The sequence below is a fragment of the Sorex fumeus genome, unplaced genomic scaffold (assembly GCF_029834395.1).
Source record: "Sorex fumeus unplaced genomic scaffold, SorFum_2.1 ptg000100l, whole genome shotgun sequence".
Taxonomy (NCBI): Eukaryota; Metazoa; Chordata; class Mammalia; order Eulipotyphla; family Soricidae; genus Sorex; species Sorex fumeus.
The window spans coordinates 9,287,291-9,308,557 of record NW_026606157.1 but is presented as its reverse complement, the minus strand read 5'-3'; the positions used below and the strand labels follow the sequence as shown (position 1 = coordinate 9,308,557).

At 43.3% G+C, this 21,267-nt stretch overlaps 1 pseudogene; it reads left to right on the top strand.

Annotated features, from left to right (window-relative positions):
• The first annotated feature begins 5,508 nt into the window (after nt 1-5,508).
• Nucleotides 5,509-5,608, top strand: LOC130042500 (uncharacterized; annotated as a pseudogene).
• Nucleotides 5,609-21,267: the final 15,659 nt, after the last annotated feature.

Below are 21,267 nucleotides of genomic sequence, written 5' to 3'. Positions count from 1 at the left end.
AATGTTCAGACCAATCTCTGCCTCTCAAATTTCCTTTTCTCTGTCTTGGTTCCTTTCTTAAGGTCATATGCTGTAAGCCTAGCTAACCTGGCTGGAATGTGGATTTATTGGAGGAATGATTTTTCCAAAAGGAAAAACACGAATGTTGTTCCTGAATTATTCACCAGCTTCCCAGAACCATTTATTGAATAGTCAATGATGTGATTTATATACCAAAAAAATTAGAACAGTCAGTATTCTGCACTCTATATTTGGTTGAATTTATAAACTAATTCATCCAATAGATATTTATTGGATGTTACCCACGTGGCAAGCACCGTTCCAGTGATTTCTGTATGTATCTTTGATATATTTCTATTTCACAACTCTTCGCAATTTGTTTTATTGTCTGTTGAGTTAATGTTTCCAAAAATGTGAAACACACACTTCTAAAGGTACTGAGATTATTTTAGAAATAACCTATGTTGGGTCAAGCAGTGTGAGTGTTATTATTCTTTCAGTTCTCTTTCAATCCTTCTAATTATGTCAATGGAAAGCCTATGAAGTGCTTGGACGTCTGCTCAACACTTTTCATGAGGAAGAGAGTTAGACTTTAAGTCAGAACATCTGGGGGGTTCCATAGCCTAGACTCAAGTTAATGACAGTGTTTTATTTTACTTCAAAAATTATACAAATTTACATAATTTTAAGCATAGTTTATAAACTTATCAAAATTATTTTGATAAGGGAAAAATTAAATAAGGGCAAAATTCAGATTTTTCTAGTTTTATTTCTGATGACAAGATATTTCTTGTTACTTGGGTAATATGCTCTTACTTAAAGCAAATTGTCTGAAAGATTTGAAATAATTTCATCATTGTTGTATAATGAGACCAATTCGTGTTCCTAGAGCAAACAGACGCCATTGGGCCACACAAGCACGTGACAGGGACAAATGGAGATGTTACTGGTGCCCGCTCGAGCAAATCGATGATTAACGGGAAATCAAGTGATCAAGTGATCAAGTGATTGTTGTATAAGCAATTAAAATTTGGAAATATTTTATAAAAATATTCCACCTACTACTTTAAAGTTTTCAGATGCTTGTATTTATTTATTATAACTTTATCAAATTCTAAGAGATCTAATTGATTTTTGTGGTAATTTACTTATATACCTATAATTAAATGCACACACATATATAAAAATTTCTTTTGTTAAATTCTGTCTTCTTTTTTTTTTTCTTTTTGGGTCACACCCGGTGATGCACAGGGATTACTCCTGGCTCTGCACTCAGGAATCACCCCTGCCAGTGCTCAGGGGACCCGATGGGATGCTGGGAATCAAACCTGGGTTGGTGCGTGCAAGGCAAACACCCTACCTGCTGTGTTATTGCTCCAGCCCCAAATTCTGTCTTCTTGCCCAGAAATATGGCATAGTCATTCATTTAATCAAATGGCCTATATATCTATAACATATATAATATATCTATAGTATATATTATATATCTATAATACATATATATATATGCCTCATCTATTCCCTTTTGAATCTGTATTTTGATCATTTTTGTTACCTGGTTTCCTTGTTGCTGTTGTTAAAGGAATAAAACACCTTTACACCCACTTAAGGCTTATTTATACCCACTTATCTCTTTGGTTTCAGCCACCATTAAACACTATTTTTGTTAGCTGGGGTACTATATGCTTCATTCCCACCTTTTTTCCACGGATGGCAATCTTACACTTTGCAAATAAAGATTACTCTCTTTCTTTTTTCTTTCTTTCTTTCTTTCTTTCTTTCTTTCTTTCTTTCTTGTTCTTAACTACCTTGTTTCTGTTCATATCACACTTTGTGGAACTGTTGTTTTCAAGTCAAACCATAGTTTTATTAATTTTCTTTAAAAACTTTTTTTTGATGAAGTGATGCTAGTTTTTGAGCATGTGAATCTTTCTGTGACTTTAGAGGTATAATATTATCACACCAGAGTTCCAACGCCCTCCTTGGGAAACTCTGCAACAGTCAGAATCTGCGCTTGGTTTCTGCTGGGCACTGCCTGGCACCTCTCTGTATTTCTTCATATCCCATTTACGAGCGAGGGCACCTGGAATTTGTCTTCCTTTTGGCATTTCTCTGAGTATGAGACCACCAGCTTCATCCATGTTGTAATGAAAGTAAGGTTTTCCCCCTTTTTTGTAGTACATTGTGTCTCTGTGTCAGGACTTCTTTATTCACACATGCATCGCTGGACACTTGGCTTGTTTCCTGACCTGAACTCATGTAAATAGCTGTACAGAGAACACAGGTGTGTCCCTGTATGTTTGTTTGTTTTGATTTTTGGTTTTGGGCCACACCTGGCAATGCTCAGCCATTTGTCCTGGCCCTACATACTTGGGGGGGCCCTACGGAGATCTAACCTGGGTCAGCTGTGCAAGGCAAGCTACCCTCAGGACAATCTCTCCAGCTCCACACATGTCTTTATTTATTTATTTTGATTTTTTTATTGTATCACTGTGAGATACAGTTACAAAACTTTCATGTTTGAGTTTCAGTCATACAATGAACAAACACCCATCTCTCCACCAGTGCACATTCTCCACCACCAATGTCCCCAGTATACATGCCCCTCCCCCCCAAACCTCCCCCTCATGGCAGACAATTTTCCCCCATACTCTCTACTTTTGGGCATTCTGGTTTGCAATACAGATATTGAGAGGTGATCCTGTTTGGTCCTTTATCTTTCAGCACACATCTCCCATCCCGAACCATCTCTCCAACCATCATTGTCTTAGTGATCCCTTCTCTATTCCAGCCGCCTTCTCTCCCCATTCATGAGACAGGCTTCCAACTATGCTACAATATTCCCGGCCCTTGTGTCTAATGTCCTTGGGTGTAGTTTCATATTATCCACACATATCTTAATTTTATTTTTTTAGACCTATTTTTTTATTGAGTTTCAGTGAGATACGCAGTTACAAAGTTGCTTGTGATGGGTTTATAATGTTCCAACAACTGTCCCTTCACCAGTTCACATTTCTCCACCACTAATCTCCCCAGTCTCCATCCCCCTTGCCTCCCACCTGCTTCCATAGCAGGAACTTTTATTCTCTTTCTCTCTCTTCACTTTTGTCCACACATATCTTTAAATTGGAACGTCTTCAAGAGTGTTGAAGAAATAGCTAAGAGGACGAAGAACCTCCGGCTCCAGGCACATCTCTTTGATTCTACTGTTCTTCCTGCATTAACACACGCCTCAGAGACCTGGGCCCTATGCAAACAGGATGAGAATGCTATTCAGGTCTCCCAAAGAGGAATTGAAAGAGCTCTGCTTGAAGTATCATGTTTTACTCAAATGAGAGAAAGAACCTGGAGTTTCGACCTCTGTTGACGATCAAGAATCAGGGACGCTGTCTTGTTTGCCAAGGTGTCAAAAATCAGATGGGCTGGTCACGTAATGAGATTTAGAGACAACTGCTGGACTAGAGCCGTTACCGACTGGATTCCACGGGATGTCAAAAGACTGTGTGGCCGCCCACCTACCAGATGGTCAGACTTCTTCGGGAAGATCATGAACGATTGGTTTGAGGCTCTTCATGTTCCCAGAGCGAACAGATGCCATTGGGCTACACTAGCACGCGACAGGGACAAATGGAGACATTACTGGCACCCACTCGAGCAAATCAACAATTAACGGGAAGTCAAGGGATCAAGTGATCTTTAAATTAGTCTTTCTTGTGTTCTTGACAAGATATCTCAGAATGCAAGTGCTGCATCATGTATGTGGTGGTTCTCTGTATAGTTATTAATTTATCTTGTGTTGAAATAATGCGGTTACACTAGTGTTAACGTACCAAAGGACAGCCTCTTAATTGAGAAATCTCTGCTTTCCGTGGAGGATGAACCAGTTTATATTCTCCTCAGTGGTGAACGAAGGTTCCTTTTTGTCCACATCCCTACACACTCGCTGTTTCTGGGCTTTCTGCTACAGGCCTTCCTTCTCGGCGCTACCTCCTTGCGGCTGGGCTGTGTTTCCCTGATACTGAGATGCTGAGAAGCATCTTTCATGAGTCAAGACTCGTCGAAAGTCTCCTGTCCCCGTTGTCCTCGTCACAGCTCTGGTGGGAATGCGACCGACTGTTTCCAGCAGCTGCACCATGCTTCTCTATTTTCCATTCTATCTTCTGCAAGTGAAAAATATGGTCTGAAAATCCTCCCAAACAAACAAAAACAGCCACTTTGATTATATTCGACTGGCTCCTTCACCACCCCAAGCAGACATTTTATGTGGCAAAGCCAAAGTTAATTGAAGAAGTGTCTCGCTTTGCTTTGTTTTCTGCCAGTATTTTACTGCAGAACAATTCGCCCATTTACAAAATAAAATTTATATGAAATGATTGCCAATAAAACCACCATATAAATTTGACTATGGTTAACATTTTATGTTGTTTTGCTTGGGGGCCACACCTGGTGCTACTCAGGGATCAGTCCCAGTGGGGCTCTGGGAACCATATGGTGTGCTAGGTATCAAACCTGGGTCAGCCATGTTCAAGGCAAACACCCTGCCTACTGTATTATCTCTCTGGCCCTTGGTTATCATTTTTCTCACGTGTGTATAGTTTCTATTACTATTTAACTTTGTGAGCATATATATAATTCTTGTCACTATTACTTGTCGGCAATCGATAAACAACAGGATGGTCGTGATCGTGATTACTTGTCGGGGTCCCTGGCCAGTCGACCCTGACACACTGGAGTATGATCCCCCAAGTCGCCGGACTTACTCTCTATAGGAGAGGGAGTGGGAAGGGGAGAAACCTCTGCCCTGACCCTCTGCCCACCGCGGACTCCAGCCGCCACCGAGAAAGAACCACGTGGAGGAGGGAAACCTGGTGGTCAAGCAGCAATCCGTTTATTAGCTCTCACACAGGGGTTTTTATACTTCCAGTTCAGGGGGCAATCCACGTGTATCACATTTACCTTGTCAGGGTCAATACAGATGTTAGTTAATGATTTACATCTCCCGCTTTCAGGGTCAGGTGTATTAGCTCAGGCAGATGGTAACTATTACATTCCTCATCCTCAACTAGAGTGCTCATGACTTAAAGCAGAGTGCCTACATGTGTGGAGTACAAGGGCTACAAGCAAGCCCTTGGGCCCCTGTAAACAGGGCCGACGCTTTCAGGGGCAGGGGATTTAGTCAAAGTCTTGGGCCGGCTACTGAGACCCACAACAATTACTGATAAATATAATACACACATATAATTGATAAAATACTGTCACTGTCCTCCCATTGTTCATCAATTTGCTCGAGTGGGCCCAGTTATGTCTCCATTGTGAGACTTGTTGTTACTGTGTTTGGCATATCAAATATGTACCCAGGTAGCTTGGGTATCTTGCCAGGCTTTGCTGTGTGGGCGAGATACTCTTGGTAGCTTGCCGGTCTCTCCAAGAGGGGCAGAGGAATTGAACCTGGGTCGGTCGGGTCGGCCTTGTGCAAGGCAAACGCCCTACCGCTGTGCTATCGCTCCAGCCAGATAAGAAAGGAGAGAAGGTTAGCACTCCCCTTGACAAGGATAAAATACTAATGAAATAACATGTTTCGCCAGATGCTCATTCTGGAAGATTTCATAGCAAAAAGGGTTCTTTGCTTTTGAAAAATCAGAATATGAAATGCTAGATTAGAATGTACAGATTATCTAACTGAAACACTTGTATTTTGTAGTGAAAGTTCCAGAGAGGCAAAATGACAGAGCAGTACCAGGAGCTCTGACTGATATTTTGGATTCATTTACATAAAGCTGCAATGACTTATTTAGTATGGACCTACTGGTATTGGATAAGCAAGGACAAAATTCTAATTCTTCTTCATCATTTTAAAATAAACGTTTCTGAGACAGCTGACTTTTTTTCTTCCTAATTTTTATTTGTTCTGTAGTAAGGTATGGAATAATTGTTATGTCTGGTGTCTTGGCTATTTTGACTTTGGAGACCAGCAGGGGAGAAACTATAAGAGCTTGTCAGGAGCTCATGAACTTTTATCAGGAAAGAATTTGAAGCTCGGAAGCACCTACTTAGGCAAGGGAAGGAAAGAGGAAAGTTTACAGCTTCCTTCAGAATGACAAGGAGATGAAAAATGGTCTCAAAGGCTATCAGCACCAAGCAAATGATTGGAAATTAATTAAGAAGCATCTATAATCTTTAAAAAAAAATAGGAAGTCATCATTAAAAGAGTCATTTTATTTTTATTCAGGCTTCAACAAAATATTCAAACCCGCAAGGCTCTGAATCAGTGGAATCACTGCTGAGCTGGAAGGAGAGAGAAACGGGATCTGTTTCTTCTGTACATTTATCTCTGTGCCATGTGCTTCACCTTGGCCTTTTTTTGCTATCTTCAAAATTAATGAGCACCAAGGAATAAATACCATGTCAGACTAATAGAGATATAAATCTGGACATACCAAAAAGCTGAACTATTGCTGCCTGCCAAAATATTTAGATATTAACGAGGCTGTAAATATTAAATTAGCAGGAAAGACTGAATTGATTCTATCATGTTTTGCTTAAATTATTTTTACATATCTTTATAATTATACTCCCAAAGAGGAAGATATAGGACAAATTAGAAGGGGAAGTTTTATTATAATGTTAATAATAGTTCATATTTAATGGAGATTACATCTTTAATCTCATCTTTTCCCACCAATGGTTCCTCTTTATTCTTATTATCTTGTTTTCAGTACAGAATTATCACCCACTGGTTTTCAATTACTGAGATGCCCATATTGATTCTACTCTTGATTTTAACTCACAACTGAAAAATTACTCATTTAAGTCTAAGAAGGCTGTATTCTGTAGCGAGTTGAAGCTCTTTTAAAAACGTTTTTGGTCTCCAAATACAGAAAGATCAAACTCAAAAAACAGAATTGTTTGGTGAGATGAAGCTATTGGGAAGCAGGCTTGAAATTATTTTAGCTCAAATTGCTATTAAAATGTAAGAAGACAAATAGTAATCAAAAAAGTCATCACCATATGGAGGAAAACTTGATGTCAGTCACAGCATTTATGAAGAGCAGGTGGTGCTGAAGCACTCAGGAACCCCGTATGGAATTATACAAATGTAACCTAAATTCCATAGATCTGTAGTAAAGTGATGTACATAAATTAGACAAAAGGTCTTTCATTAACACATTATTCTAACTTGCTTGACTGTGATCTCTGAAGTTCTAGAAGGATTGAAAATATCCTCCTGCACATCACATTATTTACAGCTCTGTTTTGCTAAGGAGATAATTGCATTCTTTCTTTCCCATTGAAGCCTGTGCCTCTTTTCTCCTTAGAGGGACCTGGGTCTCCGAAGACACCAGAGGTGTTTTAACGGCATTGGTTCAAGGCTGGCGACAGGGAAGGGGGAAGTCTGGGTTGGGGGTGGTGGTGGTGGGGGGGTGACCCTGGAGTCCAGTTGGTCTAGGAAACTCTGCTTTAAGTCATGAGGAGTCTGGTCCCAAAGAATCCAGCCCTTGGGAGGTCTGCTGTCCAGAAAAGCACTTCTGCATTCTCTTGGCCAAGAGCAGTGCCGAGTACGCAAATCTGAAACCAGACCCAAATTTCCAGAACTCTATTGTTACATGAGTCACAAAAAAATCAATTGAGAGATAAAGCAAGCTGTTAAGAGCCAGGAAAAATGTTGAACCAAAGTCATGTCTCTAAATGTTTTGAGGAAGAGCAGATAGATATTGTGACCTGTGTTTCTGGAACCCTCCAGGGGAAATCTCTTTCAACTCCTGCATTTTGGAATAATATTGGTGGTCATACCCAGTGATAATTGAAATAAAACGTTCATTTTGAAAGACATCCCGGGGCTGAATTTCATGGAAGGTCCTCTTTTGGATTTGAGGAGAGCAATTAGCGGCAGATTTGCCACTGTTAATAGGTGAGCCTTGTAATTAAGTCTGAAAGGAAATTCCCTTTCCTAAGTTCTTCCGTATTTATCTAATTTCTAGAATTGACTGAGCAGCGAAACATCCCAGATGGCAGCATCAAGAGCGACTGCCTCCTCACCTGTCTCACTTTTGGTTTGTTTGTGGGGCTGCACCTTGGGTGCTTAAGGGGCTATTCCACAGTAGGCTTTTGGGGACAGTGTGGGGTGGTGTGGGTTGCCAGGGGCAAGGCCAGGCTCCTGGACTCCAGTCTTTTCTGCTCTCCCCCTGGCCCTTGTCTTACATTTTTAATCAGAATGCACATAAATGTCAACTTCCCCCCTTTTAATAAAGGTAAGGTAAGGTAAAGGCCCTCCCGTTGATCATCAATTTGCTCGAGCAGGCCCAGTAACGTCTCCATTGGAGACTTTGTTGTTACTGTGTTTGGCATATCCAATACATCACGGGGAGCTTGCCAGGCTCTGCCATGCGGGCGAGATACTCTCGGCAGCTTGCCGGGCTCTCCGAGAGGGACAGAGGAATCGAACTCAGGTCGGCCATGTTGGCTGCGTGCAAGGCAAATGCCCTACTGCTGTGCTATCGCTCCAGCCCTAGCACAGCGATAGCACAGCAGTAGGGCATTTGCCTTGCACACAGCCAACGTGGCCGACCCGAGTTCGATTCCTCCGCCCCTCTCGGAGAGCCCGGCAAGCTACTGAGATTATCTCGCCTACACGGTAGAGATACTGGCAAGCTCCCCATGATGTATTCGATATGCCAAACACAGTGACAACAAAGTCTCCAATGGAGACGTTACTGGGCCCGCTTGAGCAAATCGATGATCAACAGGAGGGCCTTTACCTTTACCCTCTTTTAATATTAAAAGAAAACTGAAGGTTTAATTGGGAGGGGTGGGTCTCTCAAGCAAAGTTCTGGAAGCCTGAGCAGTCAGTTCCAGGATTCTTGGCTAACTGGGCCAGCCGTTCAATATGGTACAACTTAGACCCTGAGTACCAGAGATTACCTGGGCCTTTTTCTTCTTTTTTTTATAAATTTATTTATTGAGTCACCATGAGAGCAGTCACAAAGCTTTCAGGTTTAAGTCTCAGTCATACAATGATGAAATACCTGTCCCTTCACCAGTGCCCTTTTTTTTTTTATTATTTTTTTTCTTTTATGGAAGAAAATTTTTTTATATTTATTTTTTAATAGTGAGGCACCGTGAGGTACAGTTGCAGACTTACACATTTTTGTGCTTGGGTTTCGATTATACAATGATCAAACACCCATCCCTCTACCAGTGCACATTTCCCACCACCACGGATCCCAGCATCCCCTCCCCCCACAGCCCCTATCCCACCCTGCCTCTGTGGCAGGGCATTTCCCTACCAGTGCCCATTTTTCACCACCCAAAACCCCTGTATACCCCCCATCATCACCCTACTTGTGGGGCAGATGATTTCCACATTACTCTTTCTCTTTGATTTCATTTGATATTTTGACCCCAGACCCATCATTATTATTTGGGACTTTACCTCAACACTCAGATCTGCCGAAAAGGCAACCATAGACAATTTGTTTCTATTGTTGGTTATGAATAACATGTGATGTTGCGTGACCATTACTGTGGCCACAAGATTTTGGAATTCTGAAATTTTAACAATTAAATCTGGAGGGATTTCTGCCCAAACCTGCTGGATTCCGAGATTTGTTTCTGAGTCTCTGGAATCATGACTGTTAAGCAGCTTGATCAGGAGCCAGAGAGGCCGTTTGTGGGCAGGGAGGAAAGGGCCGGCTCCACCCCCATCCCATGAGGCCCCATGTGTCTCATCACTGCGGGCCCAAACCTGACTGTCCAATGGGCTCTGGAGGATACCTGGGCCTTTTTGATGGTGCCAAAGTGGGGAGGGGGGAGTGGAGCACGGACTACACCAATTGGTGCTGAGGTGCCTCCATGAGGCACCCAAGTGATGCTGGGGGACCATATGGTGCCTGACCCTTAACTCCTATACTCTCTCCCGAGCCCCTGGGTTAAGTTTCTTGAATAATGGAATGTTTCTTTCAAACGCACAGGTAAAATCAAACAGGGTTCGTTCAAAAAGAGAAGCAAGATGCTTCCATGTTAAATGCATTTTATGGCTTTTAGAGCCACGTTTTTGATATTTAATAATTTTTACTTTAGGAATCACGGTTTATAGTATTGATCGTGGCAGGGTTTGTGGGGAAAAAAAATTCAGTAACCCTCCACCATTGTCTCAGTGTCCTCCAATCCTATCTCCTTCATTGTTGGTGGGAATGCTGACTGGTCCAGCCTTTCTTGGAAAAACAATATGGACATTCCTCAAAACACTAGAAATTGGGCTCCCATTTGACCCAGCATTACCACTTCTGGGACTATACCCCGAGGGCCCAAAAACACACCTCAGGAACGTCATCCTTTCTGTGTTTCTGCATAGCCCATATAGGAGAGATTATTCTATGTCTGTCCCTCTCTTTGTGACTAGCTCCACTCAAAACAATTCTCTCCAGATCCATCCATGTAGCAGAAAATTGCACCATAAAAATTTTCTTATAGTAAGGTATTACTCTATTGTGTACATGTACCTCAGTTTTTCTATCCCATCATGCGTTCTTGGACACTTGGGTTGCTTTTAGATTTGGGCTATTGGGAATAGTGCTGCAATCAACGTAGGAGTGCAGATGTCTTTTCTGAATAGAGTTTTTGAACTCTCAAGGTAGAAGCCAACTGGAATTGCTGGATCGTATGGAAGATCAATTCCTACTTTTTTTTTTTTTGAGAAGTGTCCATACTGTTCTAAAAAATTTTTTATCAGTAGACATTTCACTAGCAATAGATGAAGGTTTCTTCCCCCTGAGACTTTCTTGCTTGCTTATACTGGTTGTTTTTACTCTTCGTTATATGTGCCAGTCTTACTGGTGTGAGATGATATCTCATTGTTCTTTGGATTTTCATTTCCTTGATGATAAATGATGAAGATAATTTTTTAAAATTTACTTCCTGATTACGGGTATGTCTTCTTTAAGGAAAAAAGTTTAATGACACAGATCAAATGCTATTTTATGTGGAATGATACCCCAGGTAGCCAAAGAGATATTAGGGAAAAGAAGATGGGAGGCTTCTCTGGTCCTAGTTTTAAATTATACTATAAAAATATAGTAATCAAAACAGTGTGGCACTGAATAAGGCCAGACTCTCAGTCCAGAGAAATAGAGCAGAGCCCAGAGATAGACCCTCAGGCACGTGGAGAGTTAATTTTTGACAAAGGAGGAAAAAAGTATGAATTAGAGCAAGAAAAGCAGAAAACAATTGCCCACCACACATCTGACAAGGGTTAATATCCAAAATATTTAGAGCAGTAGTAGAGTTTTATAAGAAAAAAGAAACAAATTCCAGCAAAAAAAATGGGTGTAAGAGACGTGCACTCTCTTTTTGGAGTTAGGTAATATACTCATTGCCTTTGGCTGCCCTGATTCTTGATGCTTCTTATCTGCTTAAATGATGTTAGACCCAGATTTTAGCAAAGCAGTGGGCATTACTAAATGGTTAGATTCTATCTAACCACAAAAAGCCACCGTGTTGCTGTGGGAACTCCTATGAACAGCCAGCCCAGCTCAGGTCTAAGTTTTTTTGCCTCAGGCTATCCCTTAGTCCCTGGCCATGCCAGTCTCTCTGGGAATTTCTGGGCTTCCCACATGAAAATGATGGGGACCTCACTCACGTGTCCCTCCCTGTGAGTGTCTCATGGCTCCTGGCATGAGATAAACTCCATAAATGTCTGTTGAACAAATTCAAGGCAGGATGAATGAAGATAGGTTCTTTTAGTCTCCCAACTTTTTCTTCAGGAAGCATTTCAAAAGTTTATGAAATTAGATGCATTGAATCCCTCATCGTGCTTGGATGTGGGGTTCACCTCTGATTTGGCATAACACTGATTATCAGTATTTAGGGTAATGGAATTCTATCAGGAATAACTCATATTATGTGGGTGATGTCAACTTACAAAACTATATTTACCCTGTCAAATGAGTATATTACTGAATAGAGTCATAGTAACAGGTTTAAAAAGCCATTTCTAAATTATATTAAGCACCAAAAATACCATTGATGGTAAAGAATTACTTTATGAATCCCTCACCCCGGAAAATTTTGAGCATGCTGAGTTGTTAAAATACACTTAAAAATATGAAACTAGAGATATAAAATACATAAAACAATGATGGAAAGTTAAAGATAAGAATACGCATTATACTACTGAAATAGATGTTGATATGTTTCTTGAGCTTATAATTGTTCAGATTGAACCATGCCAAATGTTTTATATATAATTATAAGCTTAGTATCAACAATCAGCCTTTTCTATAGGTACAATTAGTATTACCCCCTGCCCCTCTGCTACTCCCCTCCCCCCACACACATTTTTTTGAGAACAAATCAATTTTATTAGATTTCTAAAGTTTTTTAGGAGAGAAATAATCCCTTTGCCATGGTAGTAGAATGAAAATCCATTATATATAGAGTTTGCTACATTTGAGGAAAAATACAGAATTCTGTTTTTGATAAACTTTTCTAAATCTACTCTTTAGAAAAGTAAATAATTTCAAGAGGGAAAAATACTTCCAAGCATTTAAATAATATTAATTGAGAGAATTATTTTGCATTTGTTTTTAAATTTCTAACTCTAGGAATGTAATTGTACTTTGACATATAAGATAGGATGGCAGTCCCTTGGAGTAGTTTGGATATTTTTGTACTTAATTTGTAGATTTATTATAATAAACAATCCAAATATAAATTTAAATTTGTAAAGGATTTGAAAAATTGTATGTAACTCCCCATGCATACATATTTTTAGAGATCAAAGCAGTGAGGTTTGGGTCAGCGAGGTGACTCAAAGTACTGGGGCTTATGTTTTAACATGTGGGAGCCTAGATTCAATCTCCCGCACCACATGGTCCCTCAAGTACTGCCTATTATAGCCAAAAAGACAAACCAGCCAACCACTGAGCTTGAGAGATTAAGTAATGTCGTAGGATGACAAGTGATAAGGGGCTGAATGAAGATTCACACACATGGGAACATCTCACTGGATGTCCCATTACTTTGCTCTGTGGTTTTCCATATTGGCATGCAAGTCGCTGAAAACACATCAGATGAACCATGAGCCCCCCCCCTACCAGTCAAAGAGACCCATGCTGGTTTCCTGTGTTAGATCTTTTCCTCACCCATAACTACAGGGCAGTCAGTACCCCCTTGATTACACAACCTTTGCCTAGCAATGTTGTGGTTAGATGAGTAACACACACACACACACACACACACACACACAAGTGCAGAGCAGGAAGAATTTGAATTCATCTGCAGAGTAACCTATTTGGGATAATCAGAGGTTTCCCCCCACTGGGTTCAAAGGGCTTCCCTTGTCTTTGTTGTGCGATTTCTAAAGCATTGTGCAATGCAAAAAGAAAAGACCAAGTACACATCATTGCCTTGGAAACTGCCTTGGAATCCCACAGACTGTAGGTTGCTCGGAGCAAGTGTTGTGTAGCTGCACAGTGTCTGGGCAGTAGCGGGGATGAGTGGGAAAGACACTGAATGCTCTTGTGCTTGTCTTGGTGTCAGCCCAACCTAACTCATCGCTGCCCTGAGGAGAGGGCAGGAAATTAGTCTCCTTTTGCTTTGTTAGAATGATTTCCTTCCCAACCGTCAGTGATGAAACACAAAGGTAAGGGCCAAGGCAGCTTTCTGAGGTAGCTATCCAGAGCTCACAGGGACTTTGCAACCTGTGTTTCAATACATGACTGCTAACTGCACGGTCTGGAGAAACAATGAGACTTTTGCTGCCTCTGTAATAACAAGAAGTAAGAGGGGGAGGCTTGTGGATTCAGAGAATGGCCCCTCTCCTAGTGGTCTTTTCTGATGAATGTCTGGGAAAACAAATACAGCGCTGCCTAAGCTCGGAGGGGTGGAAATTAAGTAAGAAACAGAGGCAGGGAGTCAGTTCTTGCAGGTCATTTCCCAAGAAGCGATGGTGACTCTGGCTAGTGGTAGCTTTTTCATTTATTTGTTTGTTGGTGGAGGCACAGAGAATGAAAATAAAAGTGATCCTTTTGTGATCCTGTTTGGCCATGACGGATTCTTTCAGCATTGCCATAGTAACTGACAGAAGTGCATTTTTGAATAGACTTAGATTTCTAAGGCTTGAGTTGCCTGCCAAGAAGCAAACCCAGAGTGGAGGAAACCCAGGCAAGTCAAGGCAGAGGGAGGGCAAGTGGGCCAAGGCTTCGCTCCTCAGCTCCCCTGCCCCCTCGAGGAGCACCAGGGCACACCTGGTCCAGCCAATCTCTCCTTCTGACCCTCCGCTCCCCAAATTTTCAGAGGTTGCAAAGGAAAAGACCACTGTTCTTTTCTCAACAGAATAGAATTTCTTCAGTTCCTTTTGATGCCATGACGGGCAAAGCAACAGTCGGGATGATCAAACTGTGGACATAAGAGACGGGGATAGATATTCAAGACATAGATAAGGCACTTATCAAACATAACAACAAAAAACAAACAACGTGATCCAAGAAAAGGAGAAAAGATGAACAGACACTTCCTTTAAGAACACATACAGATGGAAAAGAGGTATGTGAAAAATGCTCTATGTCATTAGTCATCAGGTACATATGAATCAAAACAACAATGAGATATTTCACACCAGAGACACACTCACATCACAAAGAACAGAAATAACCAATGTTGGTGAGCATCTGGGGGAAAGAGATCCTTATTTATTGCTAGTGGAATATTGACAGGGTCAACCTTTTTGACAAACAACCGGCCACTTCTCAAAAAACTAAGACTTGAATCTCTATATAACCCAACAATTGCACTTCTGGGCGTCTACCTGAGAAGCCCCAGAAGATTATTTCCATTACAGCACTAGATATAATAGCCAACACCTGGAAACAACCCAAATGTCCAAGGGCAAATGAGTGGATAAAGAAACTGGTATATACACACCATGTAATACTACTTGGCTATAAGAACAAAGTCATGCAGCTTGCTGCGATGCTGATGAAACTGGAGGCTGTCTCACTAAATTTTGTCAATCAGAGAAGAGGAAGAGCTACAGAACGAGCTCTCTCAGTTGCCGGGTATTAAGAAACCTAGTAAGAGAATAACAAAGACAACGGCTGAGCTTACAAGGGGTGGCAAGGGGCTCGGGGGCATCGTCCAGAGGAGACTGAGAGAATGGTGTAGGGCAGTGGCCCTTGTTGGAGGTTGTGCATTTGGAATGCTGCATGCAGGGAGCTCTATCAGGAACAGTATTGTTAAGTTACAAAGCTCAGGTGACAGTAAAGTAGACATACCTGCACTCGTGCTTGAAAACTCATTATGAATTGTACTAATAAGAGAGTCAAGTTGAACATTAAATATTTATGTCACATGAACCTCACGCATGAAGAAACCGGCAGAGGAACCCAGGTGTGTGGGACCTGGGGCGTAGATCTCCAAGCCTGCTCGGACTGGGACTAGGGCCTCCTCCACCCAGATCCCCCATCTTCCAGTATGTAAGCATTACACCTACCAACTGCCCCTAGCACCGTGTAATCCCATCAACAGCCAAGACCCAGAGACTATAAAACCCTGATCCCGGCATCTTATTTTCTAGTTCTTACTCTGGAGAACCTGGCAGGCTACCAAAAGTAGCCTGCCCACACAGCAGAGCCTGGCAAATTCCCCGGGGTGTAGTCAATATGCCAAAAACCAGTAACAATGATGGGTCTCATTCTCCTGACCCTGAAAGGGCCTCGAATGTGGCACTTCTTAAAATCTCAGGGCTAGAATGAAGGAGACGTTACTGGGGCCTGCTCGAGGCAATCGATGAACAACAGGATGACAGTGATACAGTGATCACACAAAGAGGCAGGAGACTCCCCTCCAACTTGGCAGGGAAGGGCCAGGAATGGACATGCCCGACTTGGAGTGTAAGAAGAGCAACACTGTCACCTGCCCACCTGGTCCTGCTTGTCATCAGCATCCAGAGAAGTCTTTCTCCCAGTAAGTAGAGCAGTGGGAGAGAGGTGACAGCTGTCCCACCTGAAAGAAGAGAGTGCTGGGGACACTAAGGGTTGGGAGCTAGTGAGGCTAAGAGAAGGTGGAAATTTGTAAAAAACTATGCACGCAGAAGGTTGTGTGTTCGCAGGCTTTCTGGACAGCTCTATCTCACCGCCCGCGTTCGGTGCCCTAGAGCCGCTGTGTGTGGCCTGCATCGGGACGGCTGTTGGCCAAGTGCAGATGAAGGAAGAGACGAGGGCCAAGCCGGTTGATCTTAGTGGCAGTTTATTACAAGGAAGTTTATCCCATAGAAGAACTTATGTTGTGGAGGGCCTAGGTTCTCTCAAGCACATGTTCCCCTTGCTAGTCTCTCGGTAGTCCATCTTTCAGCCTCTGCTCTCTCCTTCTCCAGCTCCCTTCTAGTCTGGCTGACACTCCACCCAGTCAGGTAGCCAAATCAACATAAGAAAGCCCTTCCTGACTGCTCAAGGGCAAGATACCTCTTAAGGTGTTTTTCTCTTTTCCTCAGTCCAATAAACTATCAACTATTTCTGAGGTTATGCAGGAAGGACAGAACAGTGTTATCCTACAGAAATTGGGATTTTTTTAAACAGGAAATCAGCAGATACTCAAGTCATACTGGACAACATAAAAATACTGTTAGGCTTAAAAAGATAAGTAGCACTGTAGCACTGTCCTCCTGTTCATCGATTTGCTCGAGCAGGCACCAGTAATGTCTCCATTGTGAGACTTGTTGTTATTGTTTTGGGCATATCGAAATGCCACGGGGGAGCTTGCCAGGCTCTGCCATGTGGATGAGATACTCTCGGTAGCTTGCAGGGCTCTCAGAGAGGGACGGAGAAATTGAACCCCTGTCAGCCACATGCAAGGCAAATGCCCGACCCGCTGTGCTATTGCTCCAGCCTAGGCTTAAAAAGATAAACCTAGAAATCACCTTTAGTTTGAAGATTAAAAACAGTTCATGACTCCCAGAAGCCCAATCTGAACTCCTTGTGATATTTTGGATCCAATGAAGTGGCCAGGAGGTGGTGGGCAGAGGGGATGAGGGACAGGTGCCTGGAAGAACACGAGCAAGGCTTTGGGTTCTCCATCTAGCAGCCAACATTTGCAGAGTCTGCTCGGTGTCAGACACAGCAGGAGGCAGCTGGGGTCTCCAGCTTCACTTTCAGTGGTGTGACACAGATTCCATTATAATGGAAGCGATTATTGGCCAGGGCCAGGGCGAGAGCTCAAAGGGTGGACATGCCTGCTGAGCATCCAGGAGGCTCAGGTTTGATCACCAGGACTGCGTGGTTCCCCAAACACAACTGGGAGAGACTTCTGGACACTGAGTCGCGAGTAAGTAGACCCTAGTACTGATGAGTAAGGCCCCTCTCCAAAGAATAAGAGCAAAGGCACAGACTTATACATAGTTACACACAGAGTTATGTTTAGCATGCACAGAAACTCCAAGGAAAAGTCAGAGGAGGAGTATCCAGCAAACCCTCTCCAGCCCAGGAAATGATCACGGAGGTTCTTTATGTCCTTCCCACGTGCTCTTCTCTCCCAGGGACAGTGGCGGTCCTGAAAGTAGTGAAATTGGTTCCCTTGCATTTTTCTTTCACTTACAATTCTTGTGTGGTCATTTATATTTTCTTATATATCGCTTCTTTTACTCTCACTGTCTGTCCTCCCGTTGTTCATTGATTTGCTAGAGTGGGCCCAGTAACATCTTCATTGTGAGACTTCTTGTTACTGTGTTTGGCATATTGAATACTCTCGGTAGCTTGCCAGGCTCTCCGAAAAGGGCAGAGGAATCAAAGTTGGCTTGGCCAGGCTGGCTGCATGCAAGGCAAATGCCCTACCACTGTGCTATAGTTTGACTATAACTCTCTATATAACACATTATAGTCCCTAATATACGATCTAATTTAGATATATATAATTAAATATAACTTGCTAGTAAATTGTATAAGTATGTAGAATTACATATAATTAAATATAACATGGTCACGGTCATGGTCCTCCCATTGTTCATCGATTTGCTCGAGCGGGCCCAGTAACATCTCCTTTGTGAGACTTGTTGTTACTGCGTTTGGCATATCGAATACATCACGGGGAGCTTGCCAGGCTCTGCTGTGCGGGCGAGATACTCTCAGTAGCTTGCCGGGCTCTCCGAGAGGGGCGGAGGAATCGAACTCGGGTCGGCCACGTTGGCTGCATGCAAGGCAAACACCCTACCCACTGTGCTATCACTCTAGCCCATAACATGGTAGTATATCATATATCACTTATCACTTAACTTCCCGTTAGTCGTCGATTTGCTCGAGCGGGCGCCAGTAATGTCTCCATTTGTCCCTGTCGCGTGCAAGTGTAGCCCAATGGCATCTGTTTGCTCCGGGAACATGAAGGGTCTCAAACCGATCGTTCATGATCTTCACGAAGAAGTCTGACCATCTGGTAGGTGGGCAGCCACGCGGTCTTTTGACATCCCGTGGAATCCAGTCGGTAACAGTTCTAGTCCAGCGGTCGTCTTTAAATCTCATTACATGACCAGCCCATCTGATTTTCGACACCTTGGCAAATGAGACAGCGTCCCTGATTCTTGATCGTCGACGGATGTCAGAACTCTGGATTCTTTCTCTCATTTGAGTGAAATGTGATATTCCAAGCATAGCTCTTTCTATTCTTCTTTGGGAGACCTGAATAGCGTTCTCATCCTGTTTGCGTAGGGCCCAGGTCTCTGAGGCATACGTTAATGCAGGAAGAACAGTGGAATCAAAGAGATGTGCCCGGAGCTGGAGGTTCTTCATCCTCTTAGCTATTTCTTCGACGTTCTTGAAGGCGTTCCAAGCCGCTCTCTTCCTCCTGCGCAGCTCGGGTGCCAGGTCATTTGTCATGTTGACCTCTCGACCTAGGTACACATAGCTGTTGCATTCAGAGATGGTCGTACCATTGAGAGCGAATGGGGCGTCAGGAACAAGGCTGTTTCTCATAAACATTGTCTTCGTAAGATTCAGCTGTAGTCCTACCTTTCCACACTCACGGTCAAGGTCGGCCAGCATTTGTGCCGCTTGGCTGATGTTTGGTGTTATTACAACAATGTCATCAGCAAAGCGGAGGTGGTGTAATTGCCGACCATCTATCTTCACTCCCATTCCTTCCCATTCCAGTCGTCGCATGATGTTCTCCAGGGTGGCACTGAAGAGTTTCGGTGAAATGGTATCACCCTGCCGCACCCCTCTCTTGACATCAACGTTCACTTCTTTGTAGAATGGTGAGATCCTGGTAGTGAATCCGCAATACAGCTCACGGAGGATCCTGATGTATTGGGCTTGAATGCCCTGATTGGCTAGGGCTTCAATGACCGCTTCCGTCTCAACAGAATCAAAGGCCTTCTTTAAATCAATGAACGTTAAGCAGAGCGGCATCTTGAACTCCCGAGAAACCTCAATGAGCTTGGTTATCGTGTGGATATGGTCGATGGTGCTGAATCCTTTGCGGAACCCTGCTTGCTCGCATGGTTGTCCTTCATCTAGTGTTCTGCCAATCCTATTCAGGATGACTCGAGTGAACAACTTATAGATGACAGACAATAGGCAGATCGGGCGATAATTGCCAATGTCATGGATGTCTCCCTTCTTGAACAGTAGTACGGTCCTGCTGGTTTTCCATTGGGATGGAACCTTGCATTCAGACAGGTAGCGAGTGAAGAGCCGAGCCAGTGTATTGATGAGTACTGACGGCAGGTTCTTCAGGTGTTCAGGTCTGACCTTGTCTGGGCCGGGTGCTGTTTGTTTCTTTACGGACGAAATGGCGTGTTGGATTTCGGAAGGGAGAACGTTGGGAACGACATACCCATCCTGTGGAATTTGGTATGTCGGCAAGTGGACATGGCTATCGAAGAGATTTGAGTAGAAGTCATGGATAATCTTCTCCATTGTCGTTCTGGAGGATGTGATGGATCCATCAGGACGTCGGAGGGCAGTCATCTTGGTCTTATAGTTGGCGAAGGATAGGCGGGCATTATGAATACTTTTCCCGGCTTCTGCCGCCTCTACCAGTACTTCTGCTCTTCTCTCTTTGAGGTCTTCCTTGATCGCATCTCTGCACTGCTTTGCGAGCTCGGACGTTAGCTTGTGGTTGCCTGAGGCATGCGCCAAACCACGCTGGCGAATTAGCTCAAGAGTTTTTGAAGATAGGCGATTTTTTGTGGCTATCTCTCTCTTGGCGTTCCTCACACATTCATGGAGGTGCTGTACCAGTCGATCGTATTCCTCGTCAATGTTGTCAACAATGGCATCTTCCCATGTTGCCGCAATAGTACCAAAGAGTTCCCAGTTGGTGGTCATTCTGGGAGTTCTCTTTTTGAACTTTGCAGCCCTTTCTCCCCACTCTGTGAAGTAGAATTTTGCACGAAGGAGACGGTGGTCCGATCCCGTTCGAAATTTTGGGACAACAGCGACATCAGTCAGGCAAAACCGTCGGTTGAATATGATGTGGTCTATTTCGTTGTGGAATCGTCCACCGGGAGACTCCCATGTCCATCGTTTAGATTCTGCCTTCTGGAACTGTGAGTTACCATGAATGGTCTTGGTCGACATGATGAACTCAGACAGTCTCTCACCCTGTTCGTTCCATTCTAGGCCATGGGTCCCAATGTGAAGTTCTTCAGCTGATCTTCTCGGTTTTATCTTGGCATTAAAATCACCCACAATGATCTTGTAGAAGGTGTGGTCTTCTTTATAGAACTTCTCTAGCTCCATGTAGAACTTCTCGATTTCTCTTTCATCATAATGAGATGTTGGTGCGTAGACAACGAAGATAGAAACTGCAGGCAGTGAGCCACATCTATTCAAATGTAAACGTCCGATTCGGGTTGTTAGGCATTCGAATGAATCAATGCTCTTGGCCAAGTTTGTGTTGACAAGGACACCAACGCCTCCAACACCTCTTTTATCGCATGTTCCGAGGAACAATTCTTCTCCAGTGTCGAAAACAGCATGGTGAGATTCGTGCCTTCTTGTCTCGGTCAGACCAATGATGTCGTACTTGATCATTCGCGCTTGTACACTACTTCCACTACCCAGCTGTCACCACACTCCAGGACGCTTTCCGGACCCGCGCGGCAGCTTCGGCTGAGACCCACACACGACTAAAGACCCACAGAACAAGATAAGCGGAACTCTCTGAGACCTTGGACTCCAAGCTCGGCAGACCCAGGGACAGAGCTTCTCTGCTTGCTCCCACCACCACAGGTGACAAAGGGATTCTAATCAGGAGCCCCACCCTACCCTGCCCTGTCTGCTT